Source organism: Mus musculus, chromosome 15 (assembly GCF_000001635.26).
Source record: "Mus musculus strain C57BL/6J chromosome 15, GRCm38.p6 C57BL/6J".
Classification (NCBI taxonomy): domain Eukaryota; kingdom Metazoa; phylum Chordata; class Mammalia; order Rodentia; family Muridae; genus Mus; species Mus musculus.
The window spans coordinates 44,265,291-44,284,822 of record NC_000081.6 but is presented as its reverse complement, the minus strand read 5'-3'; the positions used below and the strand labels follow the sequence as shown (position 1 = coordinate 44,284,822).

The 19,532-nt window shown below is 37.8% G+C and overlaps 1 long non-coding RNA gene and 1 pseudogene across 1 annotated transcript; one reads left to right on the top strand and one right to left on the bottom strand.

Moving 5' to 3' along the window:
• Positions 1,048–2,842, bottom strand: Gm7459 (predicted gene 7459; annotated as a pseudogene).
• Gm33793 lies at positions 17,504–18,981 on the top strand. The gene is made up of 3 exons (XR_384072.1): positions 17,504–17,529; positions 18,727–18,755; positions 18,957–18,981. It is a non-coding gene; the product is annotated as a predicted gene, 33793 (long non-coding RNA).
• Positions 18,982–19,532: the final 551 nt, after the last annotated feature.

Sequence of the window (19,532 nt, the reverse complement as noted above, 5' to 3'; positions counted from 1 at the left end):
TGCCACCCACATGCCCTCCCTATAGGAGATTTAGCTTGGTTCTAATTTATTCTTTCAATATATAGAAAGAATGTAGGTTATTTTTAAGGTGTATCTGATTATGTCTTATAAGGAAACTTCTTAAAGACTTCCGGTTGTGTTCAGGGTAAAATATACAATTGGTAGAGAGACTGACATGTTTTGCCTAACTGGGCACTGGTTTACTCTTTATGCTAAAGTCTCTCCTCCAAGTATACTGATTAGACCCTTCCTTGGCTCTGAAACACAGTGGTGAGGGGCATTCCTGTTACTAGAAGAAAAGCCTTGACCTGTCTTCCCCATACAGGTGCTGACCTACCATTCTCCTTCCTCTCCCTTCAAGGCTGGACTACATGCCTTGTTAAAATATTTTCTACGAACACACTAAACGGTTTTTGTATTTCAAAAGTAAAGACAGTATTTAAGTAGTTCACTATAGCATCACTAGCTCCAAATACAAACACTGGTACCCAGTATCAGTTGAGCAACCGTTTCTTGTATTAAATCTTGTTTAAAATTAATGAATAGGGTATATAGAAACATATAGACCATGCTATGTGGCTCAACTTTGCTATCTATCACATAGGTTAAATATTATATCTTACAATTATTAGATTTTTAAAAAATATCCCAGAAATTTATTTGATGTTTACTTGAATACATTTTATATAGAAAGATTGGGATTGTTTGTGTTTGGAGCCCCTAGGAAATCTCTGAACCATAAAGGTGCCATTCCAGAGACATGAGAAATGGAAACTGTAGGCCCAATATTAGGACTGCTGTTTAAGATTTGTCTCTGGTCAAATCAAGCCACTCCCTTGAAAAATGCTTGAGGTGTTAGAGCCACTATGTAAAAACAGCTGACATGAAGGAGGGCATTTAGATTCTGGCTTGTTGAATACTTAAATACTTGGAAATAAAAATATTCAGCTTTGAAGTTTTCAATACTGGAAAACTCTCAAGTCTAGGGTTGACAGCCAGGAAGGGCTGCTTCGTACTCCTTCAATTGGACTGCTTTCCAAAACGTTAATCTTCAGCTTTGGCTTCCATTTCTTCTGCATCATCATCTCCATCCACTTCTGCATTTTCTCTCTCAAGCCGTTCCAGCTGCCTTGCAAGTTCAGTCTCATCTGTATCTGTGACCACTGTGGGCTCCATCTGAACATTGAAGACTCCCCTCTTCTCCTCGATCTTCTCTTTGATAACTGCCATAGCCTGATTGAGGACAGAGGCCTCTGTCCTCTCTAGGGTTGTTGTTGTCATCACATACCTGGGTGGAGCTATTAGGTTACTCTTGATGGGCATGGTTTCTGTAGAAAAATTCAAATCTGCCCTCAGGGCTTCTTTTACATCATCAATGCCTTCATAACCATAGCAAGCTACTTCAATATCTGCTCGGATTTTGACCGCTTGTGGGGTCAAACGCCTACTGATATTATTAATGAGTACTTTTCTTTCATCTTCATTCAAATCTAAACTATCCAAGATAGATGGGTCTGAGACTGCATGCTTAAAAGCATCATAGGCACCATATGCAGGTCTCTTGTATTTGTCATCAAAGACCCAGGCAGTCCTCTGGAACAGGCTCTCCAGCTGCTCATCCTTGGTATATTCTAATACCTCAGCAACTTGGCGAAGAATGCTATAAACAGTTTTGAATTTTGTGATTTGGCCTTAACATTTGATTGCTTCCTCTGGAGAAACTCTTCTTTTTGACAAATCTATATATCCTTTTTCTTTATCCACTCTAATGACAACAACACATTCATTTCTGCCAATTTGGATCAGTTTGTTTATAGAACGGATACGTCGTCTGGATAGTTCACTAAGAAGAATCATGCCTTCAATGTTATTATATTCCAACAAGTTGACATAGGCCCCCATTTCAGCAATGGATCTTTTTAAAAAAAATTTTTTATTAGGTATTTTCCTCATTTACATTTTCAATGCTATCCCAAAATTTCCCATACCCACCCACTCCCCCTTTTTGGCCCTGGTGTTCCCCTGTACTGGGGCATATAAAGTTTGCAAGTCCAATGGGCCTCTCTTTCCAGTGATGGCAGACTAGGCCATCTTTTGATACATATGCAGCTAGAGACAAGAGCTCCAGGGTACTGGTTAGTTCATATTGTTGTTCCACCTATAGGGTTGCAGTTCCCTTTAGCTCCTTGGATACATTCTCTAGCTCCTCCATTGGGGGCCCTGTGATCCATCCAATAGCTGACTGTGAGCATCCACTTCTGTGTTTGCTAGGCCCCGCAAGAAGCTGGAAAGAACCCAGATGCCCCTCAACAGAGGAATGGATACAAAAAATGTGGTACATTTACACAATGGAATACTACTCAGCTATTAAAAAGAATGAATTTATGAAATTCCTAGGCAAATGGATGGACCTGGAGGGCATCATCCTGAGTGAGGTAACCCAATCACAAAGGAACTCACACAACATGTACTCACTGATAAGTGGATATTAGCCCAGAAACTTAGGATACCCAAGATATAAGATACAACTTGCTAAACGCATGAAACTCAAGAAGAACGAAGACCAAAGTGTGGACACTTTGCCCCTTCCTAGAAATGGGAACAAAACACCCATGGAAGGAGTTACAGAAACAAAATTTGGAGCTGTGACGAAAGGATGGACCATCTAGTGATTTCCATATCCAGGGGTCCATCCCATAATCAGCTTCCAAACGCTGACACCATTGCATACACTAGCAAGATTTTGCTGAAAGGACTCAGCAATGGATCTTACATTCACCATCACTACATCTTCCACCTCAGGAAATTTGTGTTGATAAAATTTACAACTTAGACCCGGCATTCTGAAGTGGATGTGTGAATCCCGAAGTAGGGTCCCACGCTGTGCTGCTTAGTGGCAACGAGGAGACTCAGAACACCAACCCCGGACGCCGAAGCTCCTCAGCGTGCGCTTCCAGATTGTTGTTTTTATGGAAACATAATTTCCTTAGATATAATACTTGGGATGACATTTTGGAAATACTTCTAAAATGTGAAATGCATACTGCATATACCATCTAAGCAGTATTTTCAAACACAAGCTTGCTCACTTTTGACAAAAAATTCAAGATGGTGTCATTAAAGAACATCTAAACAAAGAAAAAAATTAAAATCATTCTATTTGTGTCAATATAGACAACTCCTGACTAACTGGTAGAAATTAAGAAATTATCATCACTTTTGCCAAGCATCCCTGTTTGTGTATTTCCGTTGTTCTTAAGAGACATATATTGATAATATAAATATAAATATGATAGTTTAAGGATAACACATACTAATAGTACCAAATCCAATAGCAACAATTCTATAGTCGAATGAAAGATGGGTGGTATAATAAAAGCCTGAGTCTTAGCATTTAGGCAAATTTGTTTACAGGTTGACCAATAAACCTGGCTAAATGCATACATTTGGCTAAGTCATAATCTCTAAAATCTTCATTTATTTACTTGTAAATCAAGAATAATTATGCCTAATTTTTAGAATGGTTTGTATCAAGTGAACCAAATTCTGCATTTAAAACTTGGCATAAACAAAACACAGAATTTTAACAATAGTGTCTGATTTGTTATTATAATGGCTATTAAAATATATTCCAGCCATCTTTCATGTAATTGAATTGTTATTTGAACAGTAGTTGATTCTAAGCTCCAATACAATCCTTGAACTATCTAGTCATCCATTCATTGACTTTGACTTACCTCAATACCAAATTGCAACATGTTTAAGATGTTAAGAAGGTAAATAAAAGGAAATTGCTTCCAAATTTTCTAAGCAGCAGAACTTCTGGTATTAAAATAATAAAGATTATACACTGTGGAAAAAGAACACTGTTTCAATATTGGAAACTTAATGGTGTGAGCTTTGCTGTTTTCATGTAATTGATACTACCATAAAACTTGTTTTGAGGTAATCTAATGGAAATCTTATGAATTCTATACCATAAGATAAATGCTTAGAATTGACCAATAAATATATTGTGTATAATAATGATGGACTATTTCATAAAAAAAATCAAAAGCTTTTACATATAGTACTGGGTGATAGTTTATGATAAAATACGTCTCTTACAGTTGTGAGGACCTGAGTTTGAGTTCTCAGAACCCACACAAACCAAGAGCACATGTTTATAATTCCAGTGCTACCTTGAAGATCCATAATATAAAGATTCAACAATTTCTAGAATCTTGAAGGTCAGCTAGCAGCAACTTCAGATATCCTGCCTCAAACAAGGTGGAAGGGGACAGATACTGAAGGTTGTTCTTTAACCTCAACGCACACAATATGGCATGTATACTTAGACTCACACACATGAGTGCATACACACTATATACATATATACATATTATACATTACATATATTTACATATACATACACATACATATGAATAGACACAATTTATGCACATATCCAAACACATTCAATCGAATACATTAAGTATTTACCATACTATTTTTTTGTAATAAGTCATGTATAAACAGAACTGTTTAAAAAACATTCTGACCAAATGAAAAAAAATTATTTTAGATTTTCTTAACTTCAGCAAGAGATCAAGGGAGCTGACATCCCAAGGCTTTCTCTAAGTTTCAAGTAATGAATCATTTAGAAGGAACATCTGTTGCATTTAGAAGTAAACTACTGGGAGCTGAAAACATTCTTTGGAAAACAGAAAATCTGAACCTGGGTCACAAACAGTTCCACAAATAGTTTCCAAGATTAAAATAAAAAAACAGAATTAGAACCAACTCTCATGACTACCAACCATGTTTCAGGACACGGTGCCAACTCTCCTGTTTTTCTTCAATAACAAAATCTGATCTTTAAAACTCTCTTCAGAGATTCAATGAAAATGGAATTTTGAACCCGATTTTTCTTTGATTGTAAAGCACCCCAACTCTGTTCTCTAAATTCAATGTATGTATACAGTTCTTTATCTGAACGATAGTTACACTGAAAACTAGAGGCACCTCCTTTCCCTGGGATCAATTCTTAAAGGTATAATCTTATGACAGAAAAGTAGTAAGCTTGCTATAAGGCTTAGTCTGAATCCTGTGTCTGTTACAGACAATCTGTAGGAATAATTTGGGTGACTAATTTCTATTCAGCAACATAGACTTGCATTGTACATCACTTGGCACCATCACATTCACCTTGTACAACTTCTGAACTGAGTGAGCATTTGATGTTCTCATTATAAAATAGTACACGTGCCTTCCTGTCTATCTTCATAAATTCTACACCAACTATAATGAAACCTCTTCATAACCCTGGAAGATAGGACACAGGCAGAAAGCAGCATCAGCGAGAAGCATTTTTGCAGTGCTCTTTTAATCTGCCAGAAGAACAGTGTCAAATTAGTGGATCTATTATACCTGATGATTGGTTTCAAAAATGAGCATCCTTTTAGTGTTTTATTTAGCATCCAAATGTCCTTAATAATCCAATATTTAAACAGTACTGTGATAGGTATCTATTGACTGACTCCTTCTATGTATGAGTGTGTATATACACATATGTATGTATATGGTTCTATGTAGAACCAAAGGCTGGTGTCAAACAATTATTAATTGTCACACATTTTACTTTTTGAGATAGAAACAATCATTGAACTTGGTGCTCACTGATTTACCTAGGATGGTGGGCCAGCAAGCCCCAAGAAGACACCTTTTAATACATCCCCAGTGCTGGGGTTACATGTGTGTGCAGCTGTACTTGCCTTTTAAGTGGCTTTGGAGGGTCCTGAACTTAGTTCCTCATAATTGCACAGCAAATATTTTACTGATACTCACCTAGGATCCAAGATCATTCAGTAAAGATGGAAGGGGTCATGAACCCCTTCCAACTCTATGCAAGGCATTGATTGGTTTTACCTTGGGCAGGCCACCACAGCTGCTGTGAGTTGATCACTGCAGTGGTTCTGCTATGTCCAGAACACCCCATTCTCTCCACCCATCCCTGTTTGGGGGGGTTTTAATAATATTTCTGTCTCTCTTTTCCACAATGGTCTGTGAGCGTTGGATAGGCGTGTAATGTAGAGCTGACAATTTTTCTTTTTGCTTTTACTAGTTGTCAGTTTTTAAGTTGATACATTACACAGTGAAATTTCTCTGATGAGTTCTAAGAGTTGTACTAATTTATGGGTAGAGTGATTTGAATTCAGAGGGCAATATTATGCTATAGACAATTAGCAAAATAATAGTATTAGGTTCACCTCTAGGGTCTGTTTGCTCTCCAACTATGAATCCTTGGCCAGATTTATGGTACCAGCCATATGCTTGTTCCTGTGGAGTGGGCCTTAAATCCAATTATAAAGTTTCTGGTTACCCCTATCACAGTCATACAGCTATTGCAATCATAGGCATATCTTATATTTTATATACATGTTTGTATGTGTGTGACATGTGTGTATGTATATAATACATACATAAACCAGTCATGTAAAAGTATTTAACTGGAGTTACACTATACAGGGTTTATGCTTGTAATGGCTATTCCTGGTTGTCAACTTGACTATATCGGAAATGAAGTACAATGCAGAACTGAAGAGTACACCTGTGATTCAGATCTTGAGGTTGGGAGACACAAGTTTCTGACCTGTATCTTGGCATATAGAACTTGAGGCACAGTGGCCATGAAAAGCTTAGGCCCAGGCTAAGCTTTAATCCCAGGAGACTGAGACAAGGAAATCTGTGAGTTCAAATATCAGCCCTGGGACAAAGCAAGTTCCAGGTGCTATACACCTTCAATCTGGGCCATACCTTCTGCTGGAGGCCTATAGAAGGACATTGGAAGAAGAAAGATGCACTCTTCTTCTCCTGCTTGCACTTACTTGCCAGCACATTTGTTAGAACCTACTTCTACAGAAGACCATCTGAAACAACTAGCCTCAAGGAACTGAGAAACCACTAGAATTTTAGATTTTCTGTCCACAGCTGCCTATTGTTAGGTTAGTTGGACTGAAGATTATAAGTCATCACAATAAATTCCCTCAATATAGAGAGACATTTTATAAGTTCTATGACTCTAGAGAACCCTGACTAATTCATTGCTCTTCCCTTAAGTCATGGGTTTTCAAATAAAAGGTTCAGTGCCAGATAGATACTTCCCTGAGATACTTCCCCTAGAACTGTTGATCAGCAGTGTCACAGAGATGCCCCCTCCCCACCCCTTTACAGGCTATTGACACTGCTCTTGGTTTCCTATCAGAACTCAGTGGTAAGAGAATAATTGCTAAAATGCCACACATGTTGGTCACAGGATACAGATAAATCAATTTGGAACTTACCAGGAAGCTTCCTCCTGTCCAGCTACTAATGATAAGTGTTATAAAGGCTACGGAGTGTTGAGGGTTAATCACCAGTCTTACCTAGCATTGATCCTTGTAAAATGTTAGGTTTTGACAATGCTTTAAGAGTATAGCCTGAGTTGTGTGGATGTATTGGGACTAACTATGCATGCAGCTGATAAGGGAATCCATATGTATATGTATATGTATATATGTATATGTATATGTATATGAACATGTACATGTATATATATCCTGTAATTTATTGGGAACTATGACTTGATTGAGTAAAGTGTTCTTGAAAATACAAATGTGTAATTTAGATGAAGCAGAATAGGAAGGATTTTCATTTCACTTCCTTCTCTAATACATGAACGTATGAAGAATCCACCTCTCTTATGTGAATAATTGCTGACTCTATCACTCTGAAGAGTACCCAGGAGAGTGCCGAGCTTCCTAAAGGACTCCATAAACATCAGTGCCTTTGCAACTGGGAACAGTGTATAAATTCTAAGTTAGATAAACCTACTTCCTTTAGAAATAAGCAGAACAGAGTCTTTATTCCCATAATTTAAACAATATTTGCTATTCACTACATTGTATATGTAACCTTCTTCCTCTAGCTCCCTAGAAAATTATTCACTTATGTGCATCGGATATGATTTATATCTAATTGCTTTGTAGTATGAGAACAATTATGTAAATCACTGAATTGGGGTAGCTTTAACTTTTCTTTTGAGTACAACCCAAACTTTTGCATCTTCAATAATCGTAATTAGCTGTTCCTGTAATGTATCAGTTAGTGTAGTTTCAATTACAGTAGCAGAAGCTGTGAATCATCCTGATATAAACAAGAAGGAATTCTACTGTGTTGCATTACAATTATGCAGTTATCATCTGCAAGAGGATTTGATTCAGTAGCTTTAATCTTAACTCAGGGACCTAGAATGTTTGTCTCTTTGCTCTACTCTGGCTGGCCAAGTCTCCTAAGGTCCTTTTCTTATTGCCATTAGATTATTGCTTGCAGAAACTGGAGCAACATGGTTCCTTATGCACATCAAGTGAGAAATAAACACCCAAAGACTGATGATAGGCCTTTCATTTTAGTCTGATTGGGAGAACTAAGCCAGAAGCCCACTCCTGTATTAGTAATTGTTTCAGGAGGCTGCAATGTGCTGAGGATTTCTTTGATCCAGTTATCCACCACTAATGCTTCAGATTACATCAATTGCCTCATAATCATGGAGATGTTTTATAGGGATGATCACCCAGAAAAAAGAAAACAAACCAAGCAAGCAAGCAAGCAAGCAAACAAACAAACAGAAAACCCAAGATTTGAGTCAAAGGATAAAGAAGAAGAGTGAGTGTTGTGAATAACCAAAAGTCCCTTGCTTAATAATCTCACAAGGAGATTATTTTTCTGAGGAGTGTATTATGGTTTAAATGATAAAGCTATACCACAAGCCTACACTTTAAATACCACGTTCCCAGGATGGAGTTCAATTTTAAAGGTTGTAGAATCTTGTGGATATGGAGTCTGACTGGCAGAAGTCACTGGTTGAGACTTTGTCAACATTAGCCCTGCTTTTTGGCCTTTGGCCATGTGAATACGTATCTCACACATGTTTCCAGCATTATGGGTGGAGCCACTCCTGCTTTCATACATTTCCTATCATGATGCACTGAAATATCTCCAGAACCATGAGACAAAATAAGCTTTGTGACCTTTGAGCAGTTTTTAACAGGGATTTTGATCATGGCAAAACAAACATTACTAATATCAAAGAGAGGATAATGGACCAATAATCATCGCACAGTGCTTTCCATACAGAACATGTGGCAGGAATACTTTAGATGCTTGTACATTTTGAGCAACATAGGATTGAAACTTTATAAATACCTAAAATTATTTCTGTCATTACTATTCAAGTAGTATACAAGAGAAAAATGATCATATATATTATGAAATTTATGCTGATAGCAATGGGCCAAATAGTACATTCTTGATAAATTTAAAATACTCCCTTTAAAATTTATTCATTAACATTTCATTCATTAAATTTTCTTTCATTCCCTGAGAGCTACTCTCAAAGAAGTTTTTAGTTTTTCATCACTATCAGTGGCTAGTAATTTTTGTGTCACTACCCCACAGACACAGGATATGTCTAAACCTGAGGCCCCTCTAGGTGCATTCAGTACACAGTGCAAGTTCCCTTCAGGTTTCTTCTTATGTTGGCAGCCTCTGCACTAAAAGTAGAACTGAATTTGAAAGATTAAACAGCTTTCATATCAGTAAACCGAAGCTATGTTCTCTGGAGAATTGAATAAATGATTGCTTAAGCTAAAATCCATTTCACCAAATGGAAGAATTGATGTCATCTAATTAAATCCTGTTAGACTCTAAAAGCCAAATTTTTATCAGACTTTGTGATATAAGACAATGACTTGAGTTTATAAATCCTTTAGATGGCAGTTGCCCCTGTGCTTTAGCTTTGAATTAATGTAGTTATATTATGCATTCTCCAAATCATAAATCCATAGCACTTGAAGCCAGTAGGTAAATGAATATGAAAGCTCATTGGTTAAGTAATAATTTTCAATTACATGCAATGTTCCAGGCAGGGTGCTAGGTCAAGGCCACCCTGTTCTCAATTTTAAATTGAAACACATATATAATTACAATGAGATCCTTTTTTGATACAGAAATCTGAAAATTTCAGTATACAGGGTAAGTGGTGAATTCTATCTAAAGATGTCAGAATGGCCTGTACAGAGAAATCAACGTTTATACAGGGGTTTTGAAATTGGTAAAAATCTCAAGGGAGAAATGAATGGAAAAAATGCATTTTCAAGAACAGAATCTTATGATCAAGGTAAAAGAAAGAAAGAAAGAAGGAAGGAAAGAAAGAAAGAAAGAAAGAAAGAAAGAAAGAAGGAAAGGAAGAAAGAAAGAAGAGAGAGAGAGAGAGAGAGAGAGAGAGAGAGAGAGAGAGAGAGAGAGAGAGAGAAAACCCTGAAAAAGTATGACAATAATGTTAACATACAGAAAATTGTTAATGTGGCTCAGGAAAAGAAGAGTAACAGACATGTCATATAGAAATGTGTAAAAAAAAAAGGACTGAAATGTTGAAATGTGGAAGACTCAGGCTTGAATTTCTTCCTATCACTAACTATATAGAGCTGTCCTATCCTATAAAATACACATGCTAATTTTTCACAAGTGTGCTCTGACATGACCCTGGTTATACGGTGACGTGATCACTAACATGACCCTGTAAAAATCCAAGTCTGGTTTCTAACAAGGGGTCTGGTGGGAAAAGACCTAGTCTTCCTTCCAGTTCTTATGCAGGTGATTGAAACATGAATTTGTAATAAAAGATTATTGTACCTTGTATTAGTACTCTGCAGAGGTAAGGGCTGAAACATTTTTGGAAGGTTTGATGGTTAAAAAGATGAAAATAGGAAAGGTAATATTTGGTTGACTTCCAGGTAGACTTGGCAGAAAATAGATATGAAAGACAATTTGAGGTCAATTGAGAAACTTTAAATAAGCTCTGGAGCTGATAGTTGCTATTGTATGCATAGTGTTACATTTCTGCTTTTGAGAAAAGAGTGTCATTATTTGAGACAGTATCTATATTTGGGAAATCCATGGTTACAACATTGTTCCTCCATTTGTCATCAGGTCCATGTTTTCCAGTTGTAGTTATCTTCAGTCACTATTAAGTAGAAACATTTTTAAATGATTTGCATTTTATTATAATTTATTTTTATAATTGTCCTGTTACATTATTAACTATTGTTAATTTCCTTCTGTGGCCAATTTATACCTTAAAATTTATCAAAGATATATATATATATATACAGGAAAGATTCATGTGCAACTTCCATGGGCAGTTGTCCTAACAGTGTTGACTGTCAACCTGACACAGCCTAGAATCATCTGAGTCTCAATCAAGGGATTGTTCTGGTCAGGTTAGTCTGTGGGCATCTTTTGAGGAATTGTTGTAAAAGAAGTTTAATTCTGCAACTCTGCTGCTCTGATCACATCAGACCTTAGACACACCTTTAATCTTGGCCAGAATCCTTTAGTATATATATATATCCTTAATTCCAAACAATGATGTCTAATTGAGAATCAGACAAAGTGACAAATCATGGAAAGATCTGATAGAATGTGTCAGAGATAGGATACGTTCAACTGTCAGGAGAAAAGCTATTTAAGAGCAGCACAGGGACAGAGAGTCGGTTTGTCAGTTCAGACTGGAGTTCAGTTGAGTGCAGTGCAGTGGAGTTGAGTCTGAGTTGGGAGTTAATGCTTTGAGTGCAGTGCAGTGGAGTTGATTTGTTCTTGAGTTCATGCAGTTTAGTGCAGGTCATCAGAGGGAATGGAATCCAGAGAATAAGAGGGAGCCAGAAAATTAGAACAAATTGCCAGAGTTAGTCTGAGGCCAAGTAGACCAATTCAATGAGAAGCTGAGAAAAGCCAGATTGAATCAGTCTACTTGGAAGATTAGATTGTACAGAGGCTAGAAGCTTTCAGGTCTAGGCCTAGGGATACTTAGAACTGAAAAAGAAACACTCTGGGCTCAGACCAATCCCTGTATTTGCACAGCTTGGGTATGGCTCTCATTTCATTTCTTCATCTGAGGATATAAAAGCAACACGTGTATATTGCTTTGATATTTGATGTAGAAGGACCTAGAACACCTGCACCATTCCTTTGGTAAATAGTTTTGGGTTGTATAGAAGAAACTATCTAACCATGTGTCTGAAAATGATCCACCAAGTAACTTTCCCACATGGTTTATGCTTCAAGTTGCTTCCCTATCTTTTTTCAATGATGGACTGTTACCTATAACTTGAAATAAAGCCATTTCTTTAGGAAGTTGCTTTTGGTAACAGTAACTTAACCAGACAGTAGAAGGAATACTACAGCAATGGTCTTAGAATATAACCCACACAGATAAGAAGGAAGTAGAGGTATCTAGGGCTAAGTGGGCATGTTATCTCCAACTTAAACTTAAATAGACTACTAGAATTCTGTGTGAGCATTCATGTTTATGAGTGTGTGAGAGCAAACATGTGTAGGCAGAATTTTCTTGTCTCTTGAAATTTTTACATTACATTTTTAAGTGTCATTTTTAAATTACTTTTATTTATTTGTTTCACAGTCCAGTCATTATCTCTGTCCAGGTACATCTTCCCACAGTTCCTCATCTCATTCTTCCTCCCCTCTGTCTCCAAAAGGACATGTCCCCTAACAGGCCTCCCCACTCCCTTGGAGCCTCAAGTCTCTTGAGGGTTAGGCACATCTTTTCTTACTGAGGACAAAGCAGCAGTCCTCTGCTGTATATGTGTCGGGGGCCTCAGATCAGGACTTGTATGGTGCCTGATGCGTGACTCTGTGTCTGATAGAGCTCAGGGCTCCGGATTAGTTGAGACTTCTGACCTTCCTATGGGATAACCCTCCTCCTCAGATTATTCCAGCATTTCCCTAACTCAATCACAGCAGTTCCCAAATTCTCTTCACTGGTTGGGTGCAAGTATCTGTGTCTGCCTCAATCAGATGTTTATTGGGCCCCTAGGAAGACAGCCATGCTAGGCTCCTGTCTGGAAGGACAGCAATATATCAGTAATAGTGTCAGGACTTGGATCCTCACCTTGAGATGGAGGCCAAGTTGGTCTGATCACTGGACCACCTTTCCCTCAGACATTTTTTTCATTTTATCCCTTTTAGACAGGAACAATTCTGGGTCAGAGTTTTTGACTGTGGGATGACAACATCATCCCCCTATTTGATGCCCTTTCTACTGGAGGTGGAATCTACAAGTTCGCTGTCTCCACTATTGGACATTTTCATCTAAGGTCCTTCCCTTTGAGTCCCAAAAGTCTCTCACCTACATGTCTCTGGTATATTCTAAAGGGCCTCCCACCTCCCATCCCTCAAAGTTGCATATTTCCATTTATTCTGTTGGCTCTCAGGGCTTCTCTCCTGTTCTCCACTCTCCACCCCCCAAATACCTGATAATGTTCTGGAGGAATCAGTATTTCTGATCTCAAGCTGTATTACAGAGCAATAGAGATAAAAACTGCATATTGGTACAGAGATACACAGGTTGATCAATGGAATAGAATTGAAGACCCAGACATAAAATCACACACTCGATCTTTCACAAAAAAGTCAAAAATATAAAATGGAAAAAAAAGAAAGCATCTTCAATAAATAGTGCTGGTCTAACTGGCAGTCAGTATGTAGAAAAATGAAAATAGATCCATATTTTTCACCCTGTACAAAGCTCAAGTTCAAGTAGATAAAGGACCTCAACATAAACCAGATACACTGAATCTAATAGAAGAGAATGTGTGTGGGAAAGAGCCTTGAACTCATTGGTACAGGGGGAAAATATCCTAAACAGAACTCCAATGGCTCATGCTCTAAGACCAAGAATTGATAAATAGGACCTCATGAAACTGGAAAGTGTCTGTAAGGCTAAGGACATAGTCAATAGGACAAATCAGCAACCTACAGATTGGGAAAAATTCTTTACTAGCTCCAGATCTGATAGAGGGCTAATATCCAAAATATATAAAGAACTCAGGAAGCTAAACTCCAAAAAAGCCAAACAACCCAATCAAAAAATGGGGTATAGAGCTACAGAGAATTCATAATAGAGGACTCTCAATTGGCAGAGAAGCACTTAAAGAAATGTTCAAAGTCCTTAGTTAGCAGGGAAATATAAATCAAAAGGATCCTGAAATCCTACCTTACACCAATCAGAATGGCTAAGATCAAAACCTCAGGTTACAGTACACGTTGGCAAGGATGTGGAGAAAGAGGAACACTCCTCCATTGCTGGTATGATTGCAAGCTCGAACAACTACTCTGGAAATCAATCTGGAGGTTCCTCAGAAAACTGGAAATAGATCTACCTGAAGACCCAGCTGTACCACTCTTGGGCATATACCCAAAGGATGACCTATCATACCACAGTGGGCATAGGTGGTAACCAGAAGCTAGAAACAATCCAGATGTCCCACAACAGAAGAATGAATACAGAAAATGTGGTTCATTTATGCAATGGAATACTACTCAGCTATTAAAAATGAGGACATCATGAATTTTTCAGGCAAAAGGATGTAACTAAAAATATCCAAAAAATAAAAGTACAGAATAAGCCTGGCATGGTGGCGCTTGCCTTTAATCCCAGCACCCAGGAGGCAGAGGCAGGTGGATTTCTGAGTTCGAGGCCAGCCAGGTCTACAAAGTGAGTTCCAGGACAGCCAGGGCTATACAGAGAAACCCTGTCTCGAAAAACCAAGGAAGTACAGAATACCCAGGATATATTCCACAGAATGCAAGAAGGTTAACAAGATGAAGGGCCCAAATGAGATGCTTCAATTCCACTTTGGATAGGAAGAAAACAATCATGGGGGGCAGTGGGAAGGAGGGATTTGTGTGGGAGAGGGTAGCAGAGGGGAAAAGGAGAGCATGATAAAATGTCATTTTAAATAGGTCTTATTTAAGAGGAGATTAAGGAGCTAGGTAGAAGGCTGAGGTTATCTTTTAGCACCATGTTAGACATCTTTCAACCACTTGTTACTCTAGGCTCAGGGAACTGTTTTATTTGGGTCTCTGTGAAAGTAAATTTTTTTTTTTACGATTTATTTACATATATCGTGAGTACACTGTCACTGTCTTCAGACGCACCAGAAGAGGGCCTCGGATCCCATTACGAATGGTTGTGAGCCACCATGTGGTAGCTGGGAATTGAACTCAGGACCTCTGAAAGAGCAGACCGGTGCTCTTAACCGCTGAGCCATCTCTCCAGCCCATGAAAGTAAATTCTATTCACCTGATATAATTGCGATTCCAGAGGCTTACTGATGAATAAATTCACTCTTTGTATTTCTTTCTGAACTCTGGTTAGCTGACTCAAACTCCTCTCCAAGCTGACTGATTCAATCTGACTTCTCTCAGCTTCTACTGAATTACTATGCTTGACCTCAAACTAACTCTGGCAATCTGTTCTAATCTTCTGGCTTCTTTTCATTCTCTGGCTTGTTCTGTCTTCACCTGTGTCTAGATTGTTCTCTTTGCAATCTGTCATTGTAAAACTTTCCCTGTAAAAACTGCATCCGCACTCCATAAACCGAATGGCTACCAACTCCACTGTGCTGTACCAGGCACTGTTTCTCAACTCACTTACTCAAACTAAGTGACTGACTAGAACTCAGAGATCTGCATGCCTCTGTCTCTTGGATGCTGGGATGAAAGATGTGTTCCACCACACCTAGACATAAGCTTTACTTAAGTTTTTCTTTACTTGGTACTTACCCTATTCCAGGCTGGCCTTGAACTCAAAAGATCTCCTAGCCTCTGTCTCCTGGGATTAAAGACATGTCTACATTCCAGCTGGATCACACAGACCTAGAAGGTCTTTGGAAGTGATCCCTTGCCAGACCATCTGTGTTGCTGGATTAAAATTCCTCTAGAGGCCTCTATTGGGCAGGGAGCTCTAGAAAGGTAGCTGACAAGAACTGTCACCAATGCTGTGTCTGCCTCTCTAGGAAGTAGCTGTTTTTGAGGCCCCCACATTCATTAAGTAACACTAACAATCCCATCAAGCTAAACTGAGTGGAACTGTTTTTGTTTGCAGTCAATGCCTATCTTAAGTGATTAAATGTTTCTTCATCTCTTCCCAAGGTGGGGAAATCCAACATTGTCAAGAATTACTATCACTAATAAGAGGTCATAAGCTAATAGGCTAGATTTTCTATTTGGTAAGACCCTCTGAATTTCAATATCAGCTACATCTTAAATAATTGTTTAGCAAGCAGGAATCATGTGCATATAGTTTTATTTATTTACTATTTATTTATCCATATTTTAACAAATATAATACTAAATAAAATTAGACTTTTGTTACTGAATTTTATTGAAAGAGACTTGTGTGGAGTTTAACCCTTCTGTTTTTTTCTCTCTGGACATTCAGACTACAGTATGTTTTAAGGTTCTCCTTCTTGTGCTAAAACTCTTTTATAGGGTAATTTTCAGAAGAGGAGCAGGAAGATTGTAAGAGCTAGAGGATCAGGGATTTTGCTGTAGGATAGTCACTCTTAGCAATGTCAGAAGCTGTACTCACAACCTCTCACTATAAAATGACTACCTAAACTTGAGCTGAACAGGGAAATGCCAAAGTCTAGAGAGGAAGGCTAGGAGGTCTCCACCCTACACAAAGAACTAACCAGGGAATGCTAGCAGTAGAAGAAATAGTCTTTCAAGGAAGAGCACATCAATTGGTTATCCAATACCATTGGTAAACCTGGCAAATATGCATACAAGAACATTATACATACTAAGCAGGTTATATTTAGAAATATATAGTATATATATAGATGCATAATTTGAAAGAGAGTGAGAAAAGATATATGAGAGGCTATGGAGGGAACAAAGGGAAGGAAGAAATGATGTCATTAAATTATAATTTTAAAATATAAGAAAAAACAAAGAAATTGAATACAAACAAAACAAAACAAACAAAAACAACTACTGTGTCTTTTCTGCCACATAAACACATAGTGTGTGGCCAGTAAATTAATGAATGTATATTTTAGAGCAAGCTAGAGTGACAAGTCACACTTTAAAAGCTCACATATAATGTTTGAGTATGTATGGGTATAATAACTTTGAGTACTTACAATTCTTCAATGAACAGTTCACTGTGCATTGCACAGATAGGTTTGGCCTGCTTCTAAAATCCTCTGTATTTCACCTCTAAACGAATTTTAAGATTAAAACAGAACTTAGATTTAGACTTTTGTTAAAGTTATTATTTTCCATGGATAATTTGTCATTTAGATTTTTTATTAGATATTTTCTTTATTTACATTTCAAATGTTATCCCCTTTCCTAGTTTCCCCTGTGAAAACCCCCTATTCCCTCCCTCTGTTCACCAACCCACCAACACCTGCTTCTTGGCCCTGGAATTCCCCTATACTGGGGCATAGGACCTTCACAGGAACAAAGGCCTCTTCTACCATTGATGACTGACTAGGCCATCCTCTGTTACATATGCAGCTGGAGCCATGACTACCACCATGTGTACACTTTGGTTGGTGGTTTAATCCCTGGGAGCTCTGGGGATACTGGTTAGTTCATATTGTTGTTCCTCCTATGGGGCTGCAAACCCCTTCAGCTCCTTGGGTAGGTTCATTAGAGACCCAGTACTCAGTCCAATGGATGGCTGTGAGCATTCACTTCTATATTTGTCAGGCACTGGCCGAGTCTCTCAGGAGACAGCTCTATCAGGCTCATGTCAGCAAGCACTTGTTGGCATCCACAATAGTGTCTGGGTTTGGTGGTTGTATATGGGATGGATCCCCAGGAGGGGCAGTCTCTAGATGGTCATTCCTTCAGTCTCTGCTCCACACTTTGTCTCTGTAACTCCTTCCATGGGTATTTTGTTCCCCTTTCTAAGAAGGATTGAAGTATCCACACTTTGGTTTTCCTTCTTCTTGAATTTCATGTGGTTTGTGAATTGTATCTTGGGTATCCCAAGCTTCTGGGCTAATAATATCCACTTATCAGTGAGTGCATATCATGTGTGATCTTTTGTGATTGGGTTACCTATAGTGAAAACTAATCTCAAGAATAAAAGAACTCTGGTGGAATCACCATCCCTGACTTCAAGCTGTACTACAGAGAAATTTCGATAAAAACTGCATGGTATTAGTACAGTGACAGGTAGGTAGATCAATGGAATAGAATTGAATACCCAGAAATGACTCCACACACCTATCTTCACGTGATCTTTGACAAAGGTGCTAAAACCATTCAGTGGGAAAAAGACAGCATTTTCAACAAATGATACTGGCTCAACTAGTGGTTAGCATATAAAAGAATGCAAATCAATCCATTCTTATCTCTTTGTACAAAGCGCAAGTCCAAGTGGATCAAGGACCTCCACATAAAACCAGATACACTGAAACTAGTAGAAAAGAAAGTGGGGAAGAGCCTTGAGTCCATGGGCACAGGGGAAATTTTTCTGAACAGAACACCAATAGCTTATATGCTAAGATCAAGGAATGACAAACTTTCTTAAGTACATAGTTAAAAAAAATCACACCAGAATTGAGTTTCCTCACTACTAACAACCTCTTCCCCCTCTCCCCTCCCTTGGCACATATTTCTGTTTTGTAACTTGCAAAATGCTAGAGCTTTAACAATTTAATTCTCTATGGAAACTCTTCAGATACCTAGCTTCAGTATATTTAGAAAAATGTTTTCTCCCATTTAGCTATTTGTTTTTAACATACTTTATAGAATCTTTTTATGCAAAAAATTAATTCTTCATGCTTAAAGTTTTATGATCATTTTGTTTCTAATGTCTGTGTTCTACAGCTCACTTGAGGAACTCCAGTCATGTCAAGGTAGTAGAAATATTTTCCTATTGATTTTCTCTAATGCTATCTTTAAAAAAATTTGAATTTAATGTATTTAGAATGTTGTGTGATACATATGGCTAAATACTGTGCTCCCAATACAATTTCAATTGTTTTAATACATTAATTAGGTAGTTTATCATCTCAATGATTAATAGTGTTGATTTACTTAATTATTTATATTCTTAGTCATCGTCCTCCTCAGTCATGTCCTCCGACATAATCCTCCAGAGAAACAGGCAAGTGCTTCCCTGGGGTTCACATTTAATATTAAAAACATGTAGAGACATGTGTGTAACATATATGGGTATGCGTGTGTGTGTGCGCGCACGCACATGTGTGTGTGCATATTGCTATTTCCTTCTCATTTTACTTTTACTAAATATTCTATGCATGTTCATCTATATGTAGAATTTAGATTACAAACCTCAATTTCTGTAAAAACTCCTGCTGTGATTTTAATTGAAAATAAATCAAATTATGAATTGATTTGGGAGAGTTTTTCAACACTGAATTTCTCCATGCAGAAATATGACATGCTTTTCCTTTGTTTTAAGCTTCTGTGGTTTGGGGGAAATAGTACAGTTTACTTCAGGCAGAAAAAAGCCATGAGAGTGTAGCTCAGTGGCAGTGTGTGATCAACATATACAAGGTCTAGGGTTCAAACTGTGACACCAAAGGGATGGGGTAAAATTAATTTATTTTTGATACAGGATATTACTATATAGCTCTGACTGGCTTGGAAATTGCAGTTTAAAGCAATCT